Raw genomic sequence first — 22,955 nt, forward strand, 5'->3', positions numbered from 1 at the left:
TTCCGCCAGCTTGTTTTCGTAAGCTATTTTGCCCCTCTTGATCATGCCCTTTGCCCTCCTTTGCTCTATCTTAAACTGTTCCCAATCTTCCGCTCTGGCGCTTTTTTTGGCTATTTTATACGCCCTATCTTTGGATTTTATGCTGTCTCTAATTTCCCCTGTTATCCACGGTTGAGTCACCTTTTTAGATTTCCTTTTATGCCAGATTGGTATAAACAATTTTTGCAATTTTGTCATTCTATCTTTAAATGTTTGCCATTGTTTATCTACCTCCAGTCCTCCCAGGAACGTTGTCCAATCAGACCTACTCAGTTCCCGTCTCATGGCATCATAATTCCCCTTGTTTAAATTCAGGACCTTAGTCTCTGAGTCAATTTCTTCGCTCTCCATTTCGAGTGAGAAATCGATCATGTTATGATCGCTCTGACCCAAGGGTCCCCGTACAACAAGATTACTGATTAGTCCCTTCTCATTGCACAGTACCCAGTCCAATATAGCCTGTTCCCGAGTTGGTTCCTCGACATATTGATCCAGATAACCATCCCTTAAACACTCAAGGAATTCCTCCTCCTCATTATTTTTACTGATTAGGCTAGTCCAATCTATATGTAAGTTAAAGTCACCTATGATGACAGCTGTGCTCTTATTGCACGCTTCTCTAATTTCCCTCGTGATGCCCTCCCTAACCTCTATTTTACTATTTGGAGGCCTATATACCACTCCTATTAATGTTTTTCGCCCCTCGCTATTTCTTAGCTCCACCCATATAGATTCTGTATTAACTGAGTTAATATCCTTCTTTTCAATTGCATTTATCCCCTCTTTTACTAGCAATGCTACCCCTCCTCCCTTTCTTTTTTGTCGATCCTTCCTAAATACTGAATACCCCTGTATGTTAAGCTCCCAGCCCTGCTCACCCTGCAACCATGTTTCCGTAATCCCAATTAGATCATAATTATTAACCTCTATTTCCACAGCTAATTCATCTACCTTGTTCCTGATGCTTCTCGCATTAAGGTATAAAACCCTCAGGCTTTTTTTATGCTCACATTTTTTATGAATTAGTTTGGCCCTTTGTTTTTTGTTCCTCACCCTTTTACCATTTATTTCTGTCTGCCTTTCACTTTCCTCTATTTCACTACATAGGTTTCTAGCCCCCTGCCATACTAGTTTAAATGCTCCCGAACTGCTTTATCAAAAATTACCCCGAGAACATCAGTTCCATCTCTGCACAGGTGTAGACCGTCCCTTTTGTATAGGTCACACCTACCACAAAACTGGTTCCAATGCCTCAAAAATTTAAAACCCTCCCTCTTACACCACTGCTCAAGCCACGTATTTAGCCTAACTATCCTGTTCTCTGTACTCTTACTAGCACGTGGCACTGGTAGTAATCCAGAGATTACTACCTTCGAGGTCCTACTTTTTAGCTTGGCTCCTAACTCCCTAAATTCTACTTGTAGGACCTCTTCCCTTTTTTTAGCTACGTCGTTGGTACCAACATGTATCACGACAACTGGCTGTTCCCCCTCCCCCTCCAGAATGTTCTGCACCCGCGCCGAGACATCCTTGACCCTTGCACCAGGGAGGCAACATACCATCCTGGAGTCTCGGTCGCGACCACAGAAACCCCTATCTATTCCCCTTACAATCGAATCCCCTATTACTATAGCCCTGCCACTCTTTTTCCCTCCCTTCTTTGCAACAGAGCCAGTCATGGTGCCATGAGCCTGGCTGCTGGTGCCTTCCCCCGATGCGTCACCCCCCCCGACAACAGTACCTAAGACGGTGAACCTGTTGCTAAGGGAGACAACCCCAGGGGATTTCTGCACTACCTTCCTGCCCTTGCTCTGCCTTTTGGTCACCCATGTACTGTCTACGCTGGCCTTAACCTGCGGTGTGACCAACTCACTAAATGTGCTATCCACACCCCTCTCAGAATCGTGGATGCTTCTACACCATGTAGCTGGATAAAAACGGAGTGCAGCTCGGAACAGAGTGTTAAGCTGCGAGTTTGGTGTATGAGAGAAAGCTAGCTAGAAATATAAAAACAGATAGTAAGGGCTCGACTTTCCAAGCCCCGAGGAGCGGGTTTGGAGGCAGGAGTGGTGGGAAAATTGCAGAATTGGGGGGCAGGAAACCATCCCGCCCCCAACCTGCCTCCGTGCCAGTGTCCCAGGAGGTGGGTATCCGACCTGTGCTGGGAACCACCTCCCCGAGGCGGGAAGGGGATTAGTGCCAATTAACTGCCTGTTAACAGGTAGTTAACAGGCAGTTTATTGCCTAATCCCTATTTTTAGCCCTGAAGTGCAGGTTTCCTGACAGCTCTGAACCACGCCAAGTTAGCGAGGCGGACCGTCGGTCTGAAGGGGTTGGAGGGGTCGAGATATCCGTTGTGCAGGTGAGTGATGGGTGCATGTGTACAGAGGTAAGTGTGTGAGGTAAGTGTAAAGTGTTTTAATAAGTTTTACTTACCTTTACTTTCTCCTGCAGGCTCCCTCCCTTCAGTTCTCGGGAGTCCCTCAGCTCACCGGCACAGAAAGCAGAATGGCCGCTGAACTGTCAAAAGCTGCAGCCTCGGCTTTCTGGTCTGGAGAGCTCTCTAACTGAGTCTGAGTAGAAGTACTCAAGTTAGAAGACAGATTGTCAGTGTTTGACGCTTCACAGAGCTGTCAAACACTGATTTTTCATCTGTCAAAAGCTCTTGACAGATGAAATGTCAATCACTGACGTCACCAGTAACCAGGTGTCCCTTAATTGGCCTACTGAGCCCGCTGGGCGGGTTTAACATGGTCAATCAAGGGAAAATAGTGTGGGTTGGCCACAAGTCGATGGAGGCGGGACTACAACCTCCAAAAGCCCCCCATTGACAAAATCCAGCCCTAAGAGTTTCTATAGATATTTTAAAAAGAAAAGTTAACAAAGTGAGCGTTGGTCCTATAAAGAGTGAGTCTGGGGAATTAATAATGGAAAATAAGAAGATGGCAGTTGAATTGAACAAGTATTTTGCATCGGTCTTCACTATAGAGGATACAAGTAACATCCCAGAAATAGCTGTAAATCAGGAAATGGAAGGGAAGGAGGAACTCAAGAAAATTATAATCACCAGGGAAGTGGTACTGAGCAAATTGTTGGAGCTGCGGGCTGACAAGTCCTCGGGTCCTGATGGACTTCATCCTAGAGTCTTAAAAGAAGTGGCTAGTGAGATAGTTGATGCGTTGGTTTTAATTTTCCAAAATTCCCTAGATTTGGGGAAGGTTCCATTAGATTGGAAAATAGCGAATGTAACTCCTTTATTCAAAAAGGGAGGGAGACAGAAAGCAGGAAACTACAGGTCAGTTAGCATAACATCTGTCATAGGGAAGATGTTAGAAGCTATTATTAAAGATGTTATAGCAGGACATTTAGAAAGGTTCAAAGTAATCAGGCAGAGTCAACATGGCTTTGTGCAAGGGAAATTATGTTTAACCAATTTATTGGAGTTCTTTGAGGAAGTAACATGTGCTCTGGATAAAGGGGAACCAGTGGATGTACTGTACTTAGATTTCCAGAAGGCATTTGATAAGGTGCCACATCAAAGGTTATTGCAGAAAATAAAAGCTCATGGTGTAGGGGGTAACATATTGGCATGGATAGAAGATTGGCTAGCTAACAGGAAACAGAGAGTAGACATAAATAGGTAATTTTCTGACTGGCAAGATGTAACAAATGGTGTGCCACAGGGATCAGTGCTGGGGCCTCAACTTTTTACAATTTATATAAATGACTTGGATGAAGGGACTGAAGATATGGTTGCTGAATTTGCTGATGACACAAAGATAGGTAGGAAAGTAAATTGTGAAGAAGACATAAGGAGGATACAAAGGGATATAGATAAGTTAAGTGAGTGGGCAAAGATCTGGCAAATGGAGTATAATGTGGGAAAATGTGAAGTTGTCCATTTTGGTAGGAAGAATAAAAAAGAAGCATTTTATCTAAATGGTGAGAGATTGCAGAGCTCTGAGATGCAGAGGGATCTGGGTGTCCTAGTGCATGAATCACAAAAGGTTACTATGCAGGTACAGCAAGTAATTGGGAAAGCTAATAGAATGTTATTGTTTATTGCGAGGGGAATTGAATACAAAAGTAGGGAGGTTATGCTTCAGTTATACAGGTAGTACTGTGTACAGTATTGGTCTCCTTATTTAAGGAAGGATGTAAATGCATTGGAAGCCATTCAGAGAAGGTTTACTAGACTAATACCTGGAATGGACGGGTTGTCTTATGAGGAAAGGTTGGGCAGGCTAGGCGTGTATCCACTGGAGTTTAGAAGAATAATAGTTGACTTGATTGAAACATATAAGACCCTGAGGGGTCTGGACAGGGTGAATGTAGAGAGGATGTTTCCTCTTGTGGGAGAATCTAGAACTAGGGGTCACTTTTAAAAAATAAGGAGTCACCCATTTAAGACAGAGATGAGGAGAATTTTTTCTCACAGAGGGTCGTGAGTCTTTGGAACTCTCTTTCTCAGAGGGCGGTGGAAGCAGAGTCTTTGAATATTTTTAAGGCAGAGGTAGATAGATTCTTGGTAAGTAAGGGGGTGAAAAGTTATCAGGGGTAGGCGGGATTGTGGAGTAATCGGATCAGCCATGATCTTATTGAATGGCGGAGCAGGCTCAAAGGGCCAAGTGGCCTACTCCTGCTCCTAATTCGTATGTTCGTATGTAAAATCCGGCATCTGCCTGCCACAGGAGAGGGGGAGGGGGAACTTGCTTATTTCCCCTTCTACAGACCCTCAGAGGAATCTCCACAAATTCAGGGGCAATGTAAAGTAAGTCTAGCCCCTTTTTTACTGACCTTTGTGCCTGGAGAATAGGCATTCCAGGTGCTGACCCCAGGAAAATAGGCCCCATAGTATTTGTTGTGTCTTACTGCTTGTATGTATTATCTTACTTGTAAATAATTCTGACCATTAGCTTTAGCCAAAACATATAGCTCCGACAGTGTGGTGTTTCAGAATAGACTGGGGAGCATGGTGGGTATCGCATGTGACCTCTGGTGCATAGTTACGGAGTAGTCCCATGGCATGTTAATCGATTTTTGGATCATAGGAGACTCATTCTGCTCTGGAACCTGCCTTTCTGTTGTATGCACAAGAGTATGGGGAAAAGCCTGAATCAGAACATCTCTCAAGGGTCAAAATCTCCTTCCAATGATGTGGTAGGATATTATAACTTTAGGTACAATTAAATCACTAAATTAACTTTGGACTTTGTTCCTATCTATAGTAATCTGGGATGTTATGATTAAGGTTATCCACCAGGTGGTGCTGTAGTCAATGCTGCTGTTAAGGTCAGAGGTTTGCTTCCTGCCAAGGTCAGCAAAGGTGCAATGCCTGGATGCAAGCCTGCCTGGTTGTTTCGCAGTCATTTAATAAAGTACTCTTATTAATCCTAATACCGCGCCTCTTCGAGTCCTTGTCTCACTACATGGATTTATCACATTTGGCGACGAAGATAACTAAAGGACCCTGAATAAAGAAGAAAAGTCTGCCAGGACATTTAAACAACAAAATTACGAGCTACGGTTAGCTACCAGCTGGAAGGGAGCATGGCTGCCACGGTAGGAACGGTTTCCGCTTTTGATAGTCAAGCACAAACCTGGGAGGAATACTGTGAAGTGTTGGGTTATTTTTTCGAAGCAAATGAAATAAATGATGCCGGAAAAAGGAAAGCCATTCTGCTTAGTTCAGTGGGAAACCAAACCTACAGTTTGATGAAGAATCTGCTCAGTCCTGAAAAGCCTGGAGACAAATCATTTGTTGAATTAGTGGCCTTGCTAAAAGAACATTTCAACCCTAAGCCTAGAGAGATTGTACAGCAGTTCAAGTTTAATTCAAGGAACAGGAAAGAGGAAGAGAGTGTAATGGACTATGTAGCAGTGTTGCGTAAATTAGCACAAGATTGCAATTATGGGAACAACCTGAAGGAAATGCTGAGAGATAGGCTAGTTTGCGGAATAATGGACGACCGAATGCAGCGCAGATTATTATCCAAGACTGGGCTTACTTATGAAAAAGCATTGGAACTTGCTCAAGCCATAGAGACAGCAAACCGAGATGTAAAAGAAATACAGGGTTCAGACAGGGCTAATGCTACGCAAGTTGCAGGTCAGGTTGTTGTGCACAAGTTGAACATGCATCAGAAACAATAACATGAGCATGTGAAGGCATGTTATAGATGCAAGGGCAATCACCTGGCGAGTGAATGCCGGTTTCTGGAGGAAAAGTGCTACAAGTGTGGGAAACAAGGACACATAAAACGAGCTTGCAGGGCGAAATCACCTGTGGAGGAATCCAAACCAAAAGGGGGAGGACAACAAAACCAAGGGAGAGAAGTGAAAAAACATGGAGCACACCACATCAGCGGGGAAGCTGAGGAAGAAGAGGATATGTTCATAATGTATAGCATGTTAGAAAACATTCCAAAAGTGGCTCCTATCACATTGCAACTGACAGTAAATGACTCTAAGGTGAACTTTGAAGTGGATACAGAGTGCGGCGTGACCATAATGAACAAGGCAGAGTACTCAAAATTGTGGAACCGTGCAAAAGTTCCAGAGTTAAAGCCTTTCTCCCTGCATCTTAAAACATATACAGGTGAACGAGTAGTGACATTAGGTACAGCTAATGTAACTGTGCAACACAGGGACACAGTGGAACAGCTACCTGTAGTTATAGTATCGGGTACCGGACCAAACCTGTTAGGTCGGGGCTGGATAAAAGAACTTAAATTAGACTGGGGAGCAGTACATCAAATAGATGCGGGCAAACAGTTGACTTTGCAAGAAGTGTTGAGTGAACATGAGAATGTGTTCAAGGAGGAACTTGGCACATTTAATGGCCCCCCAGCTAAGATTTATGTAGACAAGGAGGCACCGCCAAGGTTTTTTAAACAACGACCAGTGCCTTATGCCATGAAGCCAAAGGTAGAGGCTGAGCTTGACCGTCTATTGAGAGAGAACATACTGGAGCCAGTGAAATGTTCAGAATGGGCAGCTCCCATAGTACCTGTTTTAAAACCGGACAATTCGGTAAGACTCTGTGGAGACTATAAATTGACAGTCAATCGGGTGTCCAAACTAGAGCAGTATCCGATTCCCAAAACAGAGGATCTCTTTGCAAACCTGGCTGGAGGAAAGAAATTCACAAAGTTGGATATAAGTCATGCCTACTTGCAGATTACACTGGATGACGAATCAAAGAAATATGTCACCATAAATACACACAAGGGCTTGTTTACATATAACCGCTTACCGTTTGGTGTCTCATCTAGTCCAGCTATCTTCCAGAGGACAATCGAAGGTGTACTGCAAGGGATTCCACATGTTTCCATCTATCTGGATGACATTCTGGTGATGGGAAGAACCGACCAGGAGCATCTGAGCACTCTGAGAGAGGTACTACAGAGATTGGAGAGGGCAGGGTTCCGGCTCAAGAGGAGTGAGTGCACTTTCCTGGGGAATGAGGCAGTGTTCCTGGGACACAGTGGATGCCACCGGGCTCCATCCACTCAAGGAGAAGGTACAAGCACTGCAGGACACCCCTGCTCCTACAAATGTGGCTGAGTTAAAAGCTTACCTGGGACTGCTGAACTATTATAACAGGTTTTTACCAAACTTGTCAACTGTGTTAGCACCTCTTCACAAACTACTGTGCAAGGAGACACAATGGCAGTGGGGAGAGGAGCAGGGGGTTTCATTTGAACAGTCCAAGAAACTGATGCTGTCGTTGGATGTGCTGGTTCACTACAATGCAGAGAAAGACATCATTCTCTCTTGTGACGCTTCACCTTACGGGGTGGGGGCAGTTCTTTCACACTGCATGGAAGATGGAACCGAAAGACCAATAGGGTTTATGTCCCGAACTCTAACACCAGCAGAAAAAAACTATTCCCAGTTAGACAAAGAGGGGTTAGCAGTAATGTTTGGGTTACAGAGGTTCCACAAGTACATATACGGCAGGAAGTTCACCATATGCATCGATCATAAACTTCTTCTCTCTATTTTCAATGAAATGAAAGCAGTTCCACAGATGGTGTCACCCCGGATCCAGAGGTGGGCAGTGACGTTGAGGGCATATGAGTATGTCATCGTCTACAAGGCGGGCAAGTACCATGGGAACGCAGGTGCCTTGAGCCATCTTCCACTGCCAGGCACACCTATCCGTGCAGCTCCAGAGGACAGAGTTTTGATGTTGGAGGACACTGACACGGCACTTGTGACTGCAGAGCAAGAAAGGACATGGACAGGTAAAGATCCAGTACTGTCTAGAGTTCGAGAATATGTGGTGAGGGGATGGCCACAGCATCCAGAAGAGGCTGACTTCACACCCTACAGTGTCAGGAAAACAGAGCTGAGTGTGCAGGATGGTTGCGTGTTGTGGGGAGCATGAGTGATTATTCCACAGCCAGCACAACAGTCTATCCTAGGGCAACTACATCAGTGTCATCCTGGGGTCTCGCGTATGAAAGCCTTGGCTAGGAGTTACTTGTGGTGGCCAAAGCTAGATGAGGAGATAGAAAATCTAGTCAAGACATGCAGCACTTGTCAGGAACACCAGAAGGCACCAGCAGCAGCTCCTCTCCACCCCTGGGAGTGGCCGGATAAACCATGGAGAAGATTGCACTTAGATTATGCAGGTCCATTCATGAGGAAGATGTTCCTCATAATCATTGATGCACATTCCAAATGGATGGATGTTTATCCTGTAAATTCTGCTTCCGCCACTACTACTATAGACTGCCTGCGTCGGAGCTTCAGTAATCAAGGGCTACCGGAGATCGTGGTGAGTGACAATGCCACTTGTTTTGTGAGTACAGAGACAAAAGAGTTCTTGAGAAAAAATGGCATATTGCAGGTGACCTCAGCTCCATATCATCCGTCCTTGAATGGACTTGCGGAGAGAGCCGTACAAACATTTAAGGAGATGATGAAAAAAAGTGCAGAAGGGAGTTTAGCAGCCAAAATGTCACGGGTTCTGTTCAGCTACAGAATAACACCTCAATCCACCACAGGACTCCCTCCTGCTGAGATGTTATTAGGTCATAGACTACGCTCCACTCTTGACCTTGTCCACCCAGACCTAAAAAGGAAAATGGAAAACAAACAAAAAGAGAACCATGACAAAAGAACAAAGAGCCGAAGTTTTGCAGAAGGAGATGGAGTCCTTACCAGGAATTTCAGTTATGGACCAAAGTGGATTCCTGGCTTCATCGACTCAATGACAGGTCCAGTATCATACAAGGTCATGTTGGGAGATGGTAGGGTAGTACGCAGACATGTAGGTCAGATACTTCCCAGACAAGGGGAAATTGAAATGAAGGTTCCGGATGCAATGACTGAAGACAGGGTTGCCCCCAGTTATCCAAGTGCATCTGTGGTGCCACCACCAGGGACAGAGACAATTCCACAGGAACCTATTTGTCAAGAGGAAACCATTGTTGCAGAGTCAGATACTCTGAGCACTGCTCAGGAGCAGCTGGTGGCTTCACCACAAACAATCAGGGACTTTACTGTTAGACGTTCACAAAGGCATCGCAAGCCACCAGAGAGATTTATACTGAACTGTTAGATTTGTCAAGTATGGAACATGATGAATGGAGATTCAATATGTGACCCTCAGGAATGGTTGTTTGTTAAGAAATTCATACTGAAATCTTAAGGGGGGAGGGATATAGTAATCTGGGATGTTATGATTAAGGTTATCCACCAGGTGGTGCTGTAGCCAATGCTGCTGCTAAGGTCAGAGGTTTGCTTCCTGTTAAGGTCAGAGGTTTGCTTCCTGCCAAGGTCAGCAAAGGTGCAATGCCTGGATGCAAGCCTGCCTGGTTGTTTCGCAGTCGTTTAATAAAGTACTCTTATTAATCCTAATACCTCGCCTCTTCGAGTCCTTGTCTCACTACATGGATTTATCACACTATCATTATACATCATCACTGAGTGATCTACATTACCTCCATTAGCCAACATTTCCCCCAAAATGTGGTGATTTCAGAGTTAAATCCTTACTCATTCATCTTAAAATTTAAAGTATGCTGTTTCACATTCTGATAGTCAGTTGGCAATAAGCTCCATCAATAACATGGATGCTTTATTTACATCTTAACTTTCAACTTAAATTGGGTGCCATAAAGTAAATGTATCTGTGCTCCCACTGTGGAAATTTGCTTGATGGCAGTGGCCATTAGGACTTCCGGCAAAGAAGTCAGCAGGTCCCGTAGGATTTTCCATCCATTAATATTAAAAACGCTACCAGATCTTTACTCTGCCCAGAATTTCCAGTAAATATTTGAGGAAGAAATGAATGTCCCACAGAGCAACTAAAATGGCTGCTTCAAATACTATTTCTATTGCTTGATTAAAATTGCTCATGCGTTAAATACTTAAGCTGAGAATATGGATATCAGACTAATGAATTGGGAGGAAGTTGCTATTGGACTATTCTCTCATAGCTTTATGTGCCGCACAGCATACACATGGACAAACTGTGGCTGCAGAGGTAGGAGTTGTTAGATTTTTATTTATTACTGGAATTTTGATGTCACAGCAAAGCAATGAAATGTGAGTAAAATTTCTGATTTTCTAAATGTAATTATTCTGTTGATTCACAATTCCATTTGTTGTGCTTTAGTAACTTATGATAGACCTGGCGGAACAGTACAATAGTAGAGGGATAGCTTATTGGCTTTAATCTGAGGTGTAAAGAAAAAGGGCTAGAAATTCTGTATCGCCCCAGTTGGGGCGCTAAATTTTAAAAGTTGTAGAATTAGCGCCAGGCGCTAATCCTTCTGACCTCCTGCTAAATTGATTGGTAGCGCTCCAAGAAATAACTGGAGCACTAAATCAAGCTCTAGTCATGGCTGATCCCAATCCCAGGGAGAGAGCTCTCCATTTCAGTGACCAGGCATTGGAGGCATTGGTCGCAACAGTCGAAAGAAGCAGGTCAGTGCTGTTCCTGGCCATTGGCAGGAGGCCATTGCCCCAGGTCTTCGTGTGGAGGGAAGTGGCCCAGGATGTCTTGGCCAGCAGTGTGGTCCTCAGTGCCATAAAAAATTCAACGACCTCACTTGGGTGGTCAGGGTGAGTACATGCTTCAACTGGTCCTACATACCAGCATCTGAACCTCAGTCTGTACACACTGCACAAACCACCACACCCCCACCACTCACCCACCAAGCATCTCCACCTAATCAAACTCACATCCACATCTCATGCCTTGCCTACAATCACAGCTATTCAACTACGGCGAGCATATCTTACAAACACATAGGCCCCGATTTTCGGCTTGTGTGGGGAATGGTCGGATTTCCCCGAATGTGGGGTTTCTGACACACGTAAAAAAGTGTCAGCCAGCTCCACGCAATTTTCCCTCAAGTGGCCAATTAATTCCAAGTATGTGGGAAGCCTTGCTAATTGTCCAATTCGAGTCAGAAATCCCCACAGTATGATGTCATCATTCATGGTGCTTTCAAGGTCCATAGCAAGCACTGCATCCTCTGAAGGCTTCCAACTGAACCATACAAGATGGCAGAGGAGCCTGCAGCAGCTGTGGCCAGTGCCAGACCCCGAGATGCCTCCAAATTCGACGAGGCTTCACTGCAGGCATTATTGGATGGGGTTAGGGCCCACAGAGAGGTCCTCTTCCCTAGGTCAGGGAGGAAGAGGCCTCCCACTGAGACCAATGCTGCATGGATGCAGGTGTCAGAAGATGCCAACTTGCTGGGAGTCACCAGAAGAACCTTGGCATTACATCTCTAACTCCTTCCTTTACTCCCCCACAGTACCATCCAGAGCCCCCGTCCTCACTGTGGAGGAGGAAGAGGCTGTGCAGCCAGACTCCTCAGAGGAAGCTCCAACCTCTGAGGGCGTAGCGTCAGCAGAAGTAAGCGCACCCAGCACCAGCGCAGACACTCACACCACGGGGGGAACTTCGGGACATAGAGTAGTGTTGTCACCTGGTGTTTCACAGCTCACAAGTGAGCCTCAGCAGATTCTGGAGACAGGGACAGCAGTGGAGAGTCCTCGTCGGAGGGCGCAGGACTCTGCCAGCTCAGCTGAGCTGCGCTGCATGTCGACCCTCTGCCTCTGGGTCCATCCGCAAGAGAAGAGGTGATGGATCTCCATGCACAGATGTAGGAGTCTCTGGCAGGTTTTGTCTCCAGGGTCGCTGCGAGTGTGGAGCAAATGGAGGAGTCCATAGCGACCATGAGCAGAGCCTTTGTGGAGTCATTGGCGCAGGAACGCATCACCATGGAAAGGAGATAACTTGCCAGGGTACGGAAAACATGGTGAGTGCTCATAAGAGAATGACATCTCTTGAGGAGCGTTGGCCATCTATTGAACAGAGAAACCAGATCTTCATGGAAGTCCTTCTGAGTAGGACTGCCAGTGCAGAAACCGGTCCCACTGGCCCTCTAAAGCGCAGCAAGCTGCTCTCAAGCCACTTCCAAGCGCTGGCCCCTTCTGGCCTGTGCAGCTTCAGGTGAGTGAGCAGCAGCCTGGTGCTCCTGTTGCTGCTGCTGTTGTTCCTGGTTCTGCTGCTGCCGTCTCTGCTGTTGGAGATCCTCTAATGCCAGGAAGGGAAGGTACCAAAGGCCTCCCATGCTTCTGCAGATGCCTCCGCTGAGGGGGCGCTGAATTAGGGTGGTGAGAGGGGCTTCCCAGGAGCTCACACTGGAGAAGTGTGTGAGGCTCCAACTTTCTACAGCTGCTCCTAAGGCTTCAAAAAGTTCCCCCAAGCCTTGATTAACAAGATCCTGCAGCCTGCAAATGCTGCCTATTTAAATCTCTTCAGCTCTCAGCGACCTGTTGCTGCAAGCAAGCAAGCCAGCTGTTTTCACGCCAGCTCTCATCGGCGGGGTTCCCCGCAGGCGTGTTTCATGTGGGGAAAGCCCCAAAGTCGCAACGGCCCCGGAAAATCTTCCTTAACAAGGTGATCATTGGTGATTAGTGCTCCGACGAGCAGTCCCGCCAGCGGCGGCCGGGACTGAAGCGCGGCGCGTGGAAACGGCGGTCCAAAAGTCGGACAGGGTGGGGAATCAGGCGGGGGGGATCCCGACCCGCTTCTTCGCCGATTTTCAGCCCCCGGCCGCATGAAAAGCCTCCCGACGGCGGCCAGAAAATCGGGGCCATAGCTGCATACTCACTCACACACTTTCCTTTCTCTTGCAGGCCAAGCTGGGCCACAACAGGAGGGAGCAGCAACGAATAGGCGAGGGTGAAGCGGACATCCAACAGCTTACAGACCTGGAGGGGCATCATTGGATGCCAGGTAGTGTGCGCCATGGCCATCGGCGACGTCGACCCCCTTGGGGGCAACAACGGTATGTTCATCTCCTCTCCTTCTCCCTCACACCACAAGCCTATCCCTCTTTCCAGCTCACTATACTGTCCACATTCCTTGCTCCCTTCCTGCCCCCCCTGCCCTCACCTTAACACGAGTTTTGTGCCTTTATGCTTTCAGGTAATCAGCAACTAGCTGACCAGCCTGACCCTGAGCCTCCCAGTGAGTGTGAGGCGGGAGAAGAGGAGGAGGAACACATCGCATCACTGCATGCCTCACCCGCAGGCACCACCTCAGACACTGGCACTACGCGATCTTTAGAGGCTAGTATAGTAGCGGGATCTGCACAGGGTGAGGCATTGGGGACGAGCGGGCTACAGCAATGCCAGGGGCAAAGGGTAGCTCGGGGGCCAGCTCCCCGGAGGGCGAGTTCGCGTGTGAGTTCTGCTGCACAGGACTCAGATGAGGACATCGATGGGGAGGCGTTCACAAGAAGGATGATGGGCATGCACTCCGAGATGGTAGGTGCAATTCCAAGGGTGCCCGAGAGCCTGTCGACAATGGTAAGGAGCGTGGAGGAGTCCGCTTCGAACATTGCAGAGAGCTCTGTACACACCATGGAGCCCATCCTTGGCAGTCTGCAAAGTATGGTGGACTCCCTGAAAGACTGTGGGGACCCAGACCTCATGCCACATGTCATGGGTGATGTGGCAGCATCCAGTGCAGCACAGGCGCAAGTGACGCAATATCTTAGTGCTGTAATGCAGTCAATGGTTGATGCCATCGAGTATCAGGCTGCTCTCATGCAGTCTCAGCTTGATGCTACGCAAGCTCTGACTGCTGCCATTGTCGCTGTGTCCACCACAGTCCACCGGGGATCTCATGGTGTTGCAGTAGGCCAGCAATCTGTGCTCCAGCAGATTGGTAGGGACACTGAGATGCTGCCCCGGGGGAGTGGCAGTGTGTCAGTGGAGCAGGAACCTGCTGTCCTCTCTCAGGATGACAGCATTCCTGCTCTCACCACTGCCACTCCGCCATCGCCCTTGTCACTGCCTGTCATCCAGCCAGGCCAGACTGCAGCCGCCCATGCTGAGGTGGTGCAGTCTACAGCCGGGCCTTCCAGGCCCAGAGCTGGTCGAGGGCATTCTGCAAGGCCATCTGAAGTCACCCGCACAGACACTCAGCAGCCTTCCACCAGTCGTGCTGCGGCCACTGTGGACAGACTAGGTAGGAGTAGTAGATTAGGAAAAGGCATTGTAAAGAGGGAAAGTAAGAGTTTGCACAAGGGTGATTAGTTAATAGTGTTGTTGCATATATTTATTTACTGAATCTTGATAAATTTATTAATTGAATTTTGCAGAATTTGTGCTGTCTCTCATTTCTGCTCCTCAGTTAAATTTCTGTGGGAGAAGTGCTCCCGGAATACCCTGGGAGGGTAAGGCCTCCTATTGAGAGCCCTGTTGGCCCTCCTCACTCTGGCCACATTTTCCAATCTTTGTCTCTGCCTCCGCTACCTCCAATGTTGATGCTGGAGGGCGAGGTCGAGTGCCAGTACAGCCCCCATTAACATGACCAAGTGTAGGATTTCGAAATCTTAGCAGGATGAAAGTGACAAATTTTTAGCAGGCAGAACACTCCTGAAAGTAAGAAACGTTTAACTCACTTAAAACAGCAGTTTCGCAATGTGAAACTGAGAAGGTAGCATTGTTTGGCCATTAAATGAAACCGAATGTTGATCCCTTTAAATACCGCTCCTTCAGCGGCCATCGACTGCATCACATCTCCTCTTCCTGCTGTTGTTCAGGCCAGGCGCTAAGGCAGGGACAATAGTCAATTTTGCATCTGGGCCGTTAACTCATTGATGTCACGATCTGCCAGGTGCTAAAGGCCTAGGAGCTAAATGTTAGCGTCAGTGCTAAATCCCGGATAAATTTCGCGTGAGGCGTTGGATTCGCTGCAATCACATTAGCGTGCCCCCCACCAGGCGTTAACAGGAGGCGCTAACATGCCAAATTTCTCCCCCCAAATGTTTGAGAATACAATGGCCTGGAGATTTCTTCGCATTTGTGCTCAGAGATAAGCAAACCAGTTCTATGGCTTAAAAGATCATGACATTTTGAGCATAAGTAAGATACACGCATAATTACAGTAAGCCCAAGTCTCCTCGATCTTCTATTACCGTACAGCAACACATCCGTCCAAACGAATCTCTGCCCACAAAACTGGCAACGATCCCAACTCTCAAATGCAAGCTTCCTCCAAGGCTCTCTGCATATTGAGACCAGGTTTTCAGGCACAGCAGATACGAAAGGAATTTTTCTGTTGTTTTATTGCAAGTTTTTGAGCGTTTCTTTCTTAATTTTGCCTCAAAGTCCAACTCTGTATTTTCTGTTTCTTTGAATGGACTTTTAGGGTAAAAGTATAAATCAGATTAAAAATTGGATAGTTACTCCAATTGCAGGTTTCTAAACATGCTGTGCCTGATGTGCATGAATGATGGTTAAATCTGTTGAAACTTCAATTTTCATACTTCAAGAAGAAATATATGGTTTGGGTTCAGCGCTTTCCTTGGGCCCTGATTGCTTGTTTATTCTGATTTATACCCATTTTAAGTTAGGGTGTATTCTAATGAGAGTTGGAGGATACTTGGGCGTAACTTGACATCAGCAAAATGGGCCTGACATTGGGCACATTTTCGGGTCTAACTTCCGAGTTGTGCCCACGAAGGAATATCTGGCACAAGCGCTGGGATCGCAACAGAAATAATGTTGGGGACGAGGGCCTTGTCGGGCCTTATCCTGAGGTGTTCCTTTAAGCTGCTCTGAACTGTTCCTGTAAATCAATCACCTCCCACCCTCTGCAGTAGGACGACAATGTCCTGAGGCAGCAGCAACATCCTTCTTGCTGACCTGTCCAAGTTCACAGTATCTAAGGGCATTATTTCCAGAGCTGTGACACCTCACCATTGATAGTAATGATGAGGAATCAAACAATAAGAAGCTGCTAGCAGTTGCTCCATCCCGGTTTACATCACAGCAAGAAGCCTGTGTCAGCTTGTTTGCGTAGCCAGCATGCTGTGTGATTAATGAAGATGGAACATATCCACTCTTCCCAAATCTGCTAAAACTGCAGCTGAGTAAACACCTTTCTGTTGTTTCTACACAGTCTGGCACACACGAAAAGCTGCAGGTAGCTGGGAGCACTGCAGCAAGCTGGCTTGCTTTCGGATATAAGGAAAAAAAATACGGGAAGAACTCCAGTAAAAAAAAATGTAAATGCTAAATCAAATCTTGACTCCAATGTGTCATTCAAACTGACCCTCTGGAAGAAATCCTGTGCCCTTTCGGGGATCATTCTGGGGCAAGTTTGGTTATGAAGTTACAGACCAGGTTCCAGTCTAGGAACACTAATTATGAAGCCCGTGAAAGCAGGTAGAGATGATAAAAGGGCTGGATAGACATTAATGATCACAATATATGTCTTCCTTTCCCCTTCTTGTCTATTGAAATATAGACTTAAAATCCATGGTGGGTGGGGGGTGGGGCACATCTTGGCATAAATGCCAGTATGCACCCACCAGGAACCCCTGCTACTTACCCCTGTGGAATTTATGGTGTCACGGGAGGCTCCCAATGGCAGGCACTCAAGCTACTAGGGGAAATCTTGGGCACTTCCCTGCTCCCAGAAGTTGCAAACTACTGTCCCAGATCCAGGTGCTGTTCCACAGACTAGACAAGCAACAGCCTGACATAGTCATACTCACAATATCATGTTAATCAGCTAACGTCCCAAACTCCTCCATTAGCATCTCTGGATATGTCCTATCCCACCAGCAGGACAGACCCACCAGAGGTAGGGGCGTAGTGGTATACAGTCGGGTTGGAGTGGCACTGTGAGTCCTCAACATTGACTCCAGGTTCCACAATGTCTCATGGCTTTAGGTCAAGCATGGGCCAGGAAATCTTCTCCTGATTACCACCTACCACCCTCCCTCAGCTGATGTTTCAGTACTCCTCCATGTTGAACACTACTTGGAGGAAGCACTGAGGGTAGCAAGGGCACAGAATGTACTCTTGGTGGGGGACTTCAATGTCCATCACCAAGAGTGGCTCGGTAGTGTAAGATTCGCAAAATTTCTACATTTTCCCAAAGGTTATTAATAATAAAAGGGACCCTGCATGGACATTTTAATGAAAAGGGTACCCAAAGATGGCGTCCGCAGCTCGTGGCCAAAAGCCTGCAAGATTTAAAAAGCTTGGACTCTGTGGCACAAGCAGCTTTTTGGGAAATCGAAACCTAAGCTGCAGTTTCTGTGAAGAGAGATTTTTGTATTTTGAAAGCAGACAGGACTTTGAATTATGCATTAAGTCAAATCGGAGACAGATCAAAACCAGTGAGGCCTATACTTAAGGCCATCAAGTTGTTTGCATAAATAATCGGAAACAGCTTAGGGAAGCCATCGAAGCTGGGCAGGCCGATTAAAATGTATTAATAACAAAAGCAACTCAGGAATCGGGCCGGTAGGTGCGATTACCAGCCATCTAAAAATGGTTAGTTTAGATTGCTATAATTATTTAAACTAGTCCGCCAAGATTGGGACAATGAACTAGTCTGATTTGGAGTGCAGCTAAGGGCCGTCCGAAGGAATATTATTGTAGGCCCACTGGCAACCTTCTCTCTTTGCTCTCTGCCCTTGCTTTTGGCTCCTGCTCTGGCCCCTCACCCTCGGGGCTGCTGCTCTTCCCCTGTCCCGTGCTTACCGCCTGGCCACTGCCCGTGCCTTTCCCATCTCATCAGGAACGCCCAGCCTTGCACCAGGTGGACACGGACAAACCAGGCCAGGCGAGGCGGGACGAGACGAGGCGAGGTGGTGAGGAAGACGAATTGGGAAGACGATTGAAGAAATGCTTCGAATAATCGGGCCTTCAATCCAGCTGACCTTCGACTATCTTCATGCAAACTCCAACTACCGCCCGAGGAAGAGGAACCATCATCCCTGCGAGGTAAAGTACCCAAGCAGAGACTTTAACATTGGGGTACTTGTACCTGGACGACGCCCTTGCAGCATGCCGCGACCACGTGATAACAGCAGGCCCCAGAGAGCACAAAGAGCGAACCCTAAGTCCCACCGCTGTTTGAACTCAGCAGATCTTTGATTGGTGAGCATGAATTCTGGCCCCTCATAGCTTAATCTAGTCAGGTATAAGGGGTAGGATAAGGATAAGGGGGTTGTTAAGATAGTTGTTTTCCCTTGATGTGCCATGTGTTCCCCATTCCCTGTATAAGTATAGTTATTTTGTATTTGCCTGTAACTTTATACTAGTAATTTTTCATAAGATTGTGTTAGTTTCTGTTTCAATAAAATCTTGGTTTTCTCACATCCAAACCACCTGTCTACTCGAGTCTTTTCTGTATCGCCGCCTGTACCTAAGTCCGGTGTCTAGAACCCATGGGCGTGGGAGCGATTCAAACCGCTCACAAACAGTCAGAGGCATAACTGATTGGGCGCACGCGCCACCCCACACCGCCCCCTACAGTAGTATCACCACTGACCAAGCTGGCCAAGTCCTGAATGACACTGCTGTCCTCATCCTCACCAATCTACCTGTCGCAGATGCATCAGTCCATGACAGTATTGGTAGGAGTGACCACCGCACAGTCCTTGTGGAGACCAAGTCCCATCTTCACACTGAGGACATCCTCTATTGTGTTGTGTGGCACAACCAACAGATCCAGCAGCTCAAAATTGGGAATGAATTAGGGGCTGTGGACCATCAGCAGCAGCAGCAGAATTGAATTTCACCACAATCTGAAACTTCATGCGCCAGCATATCCCTCACTCCTCCATCACCATCACATCAGATAACCAACCCTGGTTCAATGCGGAGTGTAGTAGAGCATGCCAAGAACAGCGCCATGTGTACCTGAGTTGCCTAGCTGGTGAAGCTACAACACAGGACGACATGCATGCTAAACAGCAAAAGTAGCATGCTATCGATAAAGCTAAGCAATTCCACAACCAACAAATCAGATCAAAGCTCTGCAGTCCTGTCACATCCAGTTGCGAATGGTGGTGGGCAATTAATCAACTAACGGGAGGAGGAGGCACCATGAACATTCTCATCCTCAATGATGGCGGAGCCCAGCATGTGAGTGCAAAAGACTAGGCTGAAGCGTTTGCAAACATCTTCAGCCAGAAGTGCCGAGTGGAAATCCATCTCGACCTCCTCCTGAGGTCCCCACCATCACAGATGCCAGTCTTCAGCCAATTCAATTCACTCCACATGATGTCAAGAAACAGCTGAGCGCACTGGACACAGCAAAAGCTCTGGGTCCCAACAACATTCTGTAATGCTGAAGACCTGTGCTCCAGAACTAACCCCAACTCTAGCCAAGCTGTTCCAGTACAACTACAATGCTGGCATCTACCCGGCAATAGGGAAAATTGCCCAGGTATGTCCTGTCCATGAAAAGCAGGACAAATCCAACCCGGACAATTACCATCCTTTCAGCCTACTTTCAATCATCAGCAAAGTGATGGAAGAGGTTGTCAACAGTGCTAGCAAGTGGCAGTTACTCACCAATAGCCTACTCACTGATGTTCAGTTTGGTTTCTGCCAGGACCATTGGCTCTAGTCCTCATTGCAGCCTTGGTCCAAATATGGACAAAGGAGCTGAATTCCAGAGATGAAGCGAGGCACGAGTGACTGACCTTAACATCAAGGCAGCAATCAACCACGTGTGGCATCAAGGAACCCTAGTAAAACTGAAGTCAGGGTGAAAGCTCTCCAGTGGCTGGAGTCATACCTAGATCAAAGGAAGATGGCTGTGGTTGTTGGAGGCAAATCATCTCAGCCCCAGTTCCTCAGTACAGCATCCTAGGCCCAGCTACCTCATCAATGACCTTCCCTCCAACATAAGTTCAGAACTGGAGCTGTTTGCTGTTCATTGTAGCAGTTCTATTCCTAATTCCTCAGATAATGAACCAGTTCATGCCCGCATACAGCAAGACATGGACAACATCTAGGCTTGGGCTGAGAAGTGGCAAGGAACATTCATGCTACACAACTGCTAGGCAATGACTGTCTTCAACAAAAGAAAGCCTAGCCATTTCCCCATGACATTTAATGGCCAAATCCCCTACCATCAACATCCTGGGGTCACCATTGACCAGAAACTCAACTGGACCAGCCACATGAATGCCGTGGCTATTAGAGCAGGTCAGAGGCTGGGTATTCTGCAGTGAGTGGCTCACCTCCTGACTCCCCAAGGCCTTTCCACCATCTACAAGGCACAAGTCAGGAGTGTGATGGAATACTCTCCACTTGCTTGGATGGGTGCAGCTACAACAACACTCAAGAAGCTCGACACCATCCAGGACAAAGCAGTCTGTTTGATTGGCAGCCCATCCACCACCTTAAACATCCACTCCCTCCATCACCGGCGTGCCGTGGCTGCAGTGTGTACAGTTTACAAGATGCACTGCAGCAACTCACCAAGGCTTCTTCAACAGCACCTCCCAAGCCCGCAACCTCTACCACCTAGAAGGACAAGGGCAGCAAGTGCATGGGATCATCACCTCCAAATCACATTTTATACTGACTTGGGCATATATCAGCTTCTAAAGGGCCGAATGGCCTACTCCTGCTCCTATCTTCTATGTATCTATGTATCTATGTAAAGGGCAACCAGGTATGGGCAATAAATGCTGGCCTTGCTAGTGACACCCATATCCCAAGAATGAATTAAAAATAAACCTAACAGGCCTGGATACTCATTTCACATGAGCTGAATTATGAATTAGCGCTCTGCACAAAGTGTCGGGAAATGGTGTGCAGGTTGCTGAGAAGTTCATTTACATATTTTGGTCAGGTGGGCCCCTCCTGCCCCAATGTATTACATGCAGGAAATAAGCGCATAACATAAATTAAGTGAAAGTTGCACATGCAAATTTTGAAAACCTGATTGAAAAGTACTCCTTCTGGTGGATCAATGAAATTAAAGAATTTATTTACAAATCTCTGCCACTACAGAATTCCAGGAATGTTCAGTGAACAGGGAGAAAGCACTTCTTCAGAGAGAGAGGGAGGGAGGAGAGAAATTCACTCGACTCTCACACCTTTCCTGGCAGCCAGTTGAAAGATGCTGTTAGTAGTCCCCAAGGGATTAATCACATGCCCTCTTGTGTAATGAAGAAATTATATATGATACTCAAAGAACATGAAAATGAAAAGAATATAACCTATAATACCATGGGGAAAATATATAAATATAATATTTCACTTCTGATAATCCTGGTGCAGAAATGTTACGACAGTCCTTAAATTATTAACAACACAATAAAAGAAATTCCGAGCATTGTTTTAAATAACTATTACATAAGTTGAGGGTTTATTTGTTGTTTCTCTACTCTCTGTAGCAAGTTAATTTTTCATTATCAAGACTTTCTACAGCTAGCAAAGCTGCATTAACCAGAGTTGGCCCATAATTACACTTTTCGATGTAGAGATAGAAGCTAAAGATAGAACCTCTGCAAAATGTTATCTTTGTACTATCTATCCATTTTGAAGATATGCGGGTGAAATTGGTCTACACTAGTAGTGTGAAACAGGCTCATATCGAATCGACAGCCCGTTTTACACCACGTCCAATTTCCTTTTCAATTCACTTCAGTGGAAAAGAAGATCGGGTGACATGCAATGTTGCTGCAAATTTTTCTCCTGCACATTCAAACTTTTGCGCAGATGCAGTTTTTCAATCGAGAAACAGACATGCAGCCTGCGCGGGAGCTTCAAACAACTACGTGGCCACGCAGCTAAATGAGAACATTGGTACCATGTAAAATGGGTTGACTGTTCACTATGAGCCCATTTTGCACTACAGCCATAGACCAATTTCACCTCCATTTAACGTTGAAGGTCAAATCAATTTATTTTAAAAATTCTTTTCTCAATACTTCTTCAATCCTTGCCTTTTCTGGATGCATTGGGTCCTTAACAGGTGGAGTTTCACAGGTGCCAGAAACCCTCTGGTACATCACCCAGTGGCCATTATGCGTGTGTAACCTCAACAGTGTTGGCAGCCTATTTGACGATAGAGGGCGTTCACAGTTAGCCTGATCCTATCCAACCAATATTCACAGACATGATTTCCAGCAGAGGCTGCTAAAACCGTTGTGCTTTCCCTTCCATAAACTAGGGGCACTGAGGCCAATTGCAGCATGCCTACTGCCACTAAGAATGGGGTCAGAAAACTCAGCACAGACCGGGGATTGAACCTAGGAACATATTGGTCTATCTATATGACTGAATTATTCACTGGATAAACTCCCTAAGACATCAGAGTGGCAGATTAATATATCTTTCATGTACAGTTTATGTATCTATGTCTGCTGTTTTCCTTTGGATTCCTGCCAGTTGGAGCCGGCACCAAGTTTGAAGAGTAGAATTCACAACTAAATTTATAAAACAAGCATTACTAATCTCATATCCAAAATCTGAACTTCTTCAAAATGGATACATAAATCCAGAAATATTTTCACAGCTAGTTTCTAAGGGGGTGATTTTGCTAATGGGGGGCGCGTTGGAGGCGGGACTGCCGCTTGTCGGGTTTTAGTCCCGCCTCCATCGACTTG

The 22,955-nt window shown here is 46.5% G+C and overlaps 1 protein-coding gene across 1 annotated transcript in view; it reads right to left on the bottom strand.

Moving 5' to 3' along the window:
* Nucleotides 1–22,955, bottom strand: part of dgkb (diacylglycerol kinase, beta) — a 1,409,408-nt gene that overhangs the window by 1,320,592 nt on the left and 65,861 nt on the right. The gene's annotated exons all lie outside the window — the stretch shown is intronic.

Source organism: Somniosus microcephalus, chromosome 5 (assembly GCF_052327205.1).
Source record: "Somniosus microcephalus isolate GS21.2 chromosome 5, FLI_Smic_1.0, whole genome shotgun sequence".
In the NCBI taxonomy this organism is placed as follows: Eukaryota; Metazoa; Chordata; class Chondrichthyes; order Squaliformes; family Somniosidae; genus Somniosus; species Somniosus microcephalus.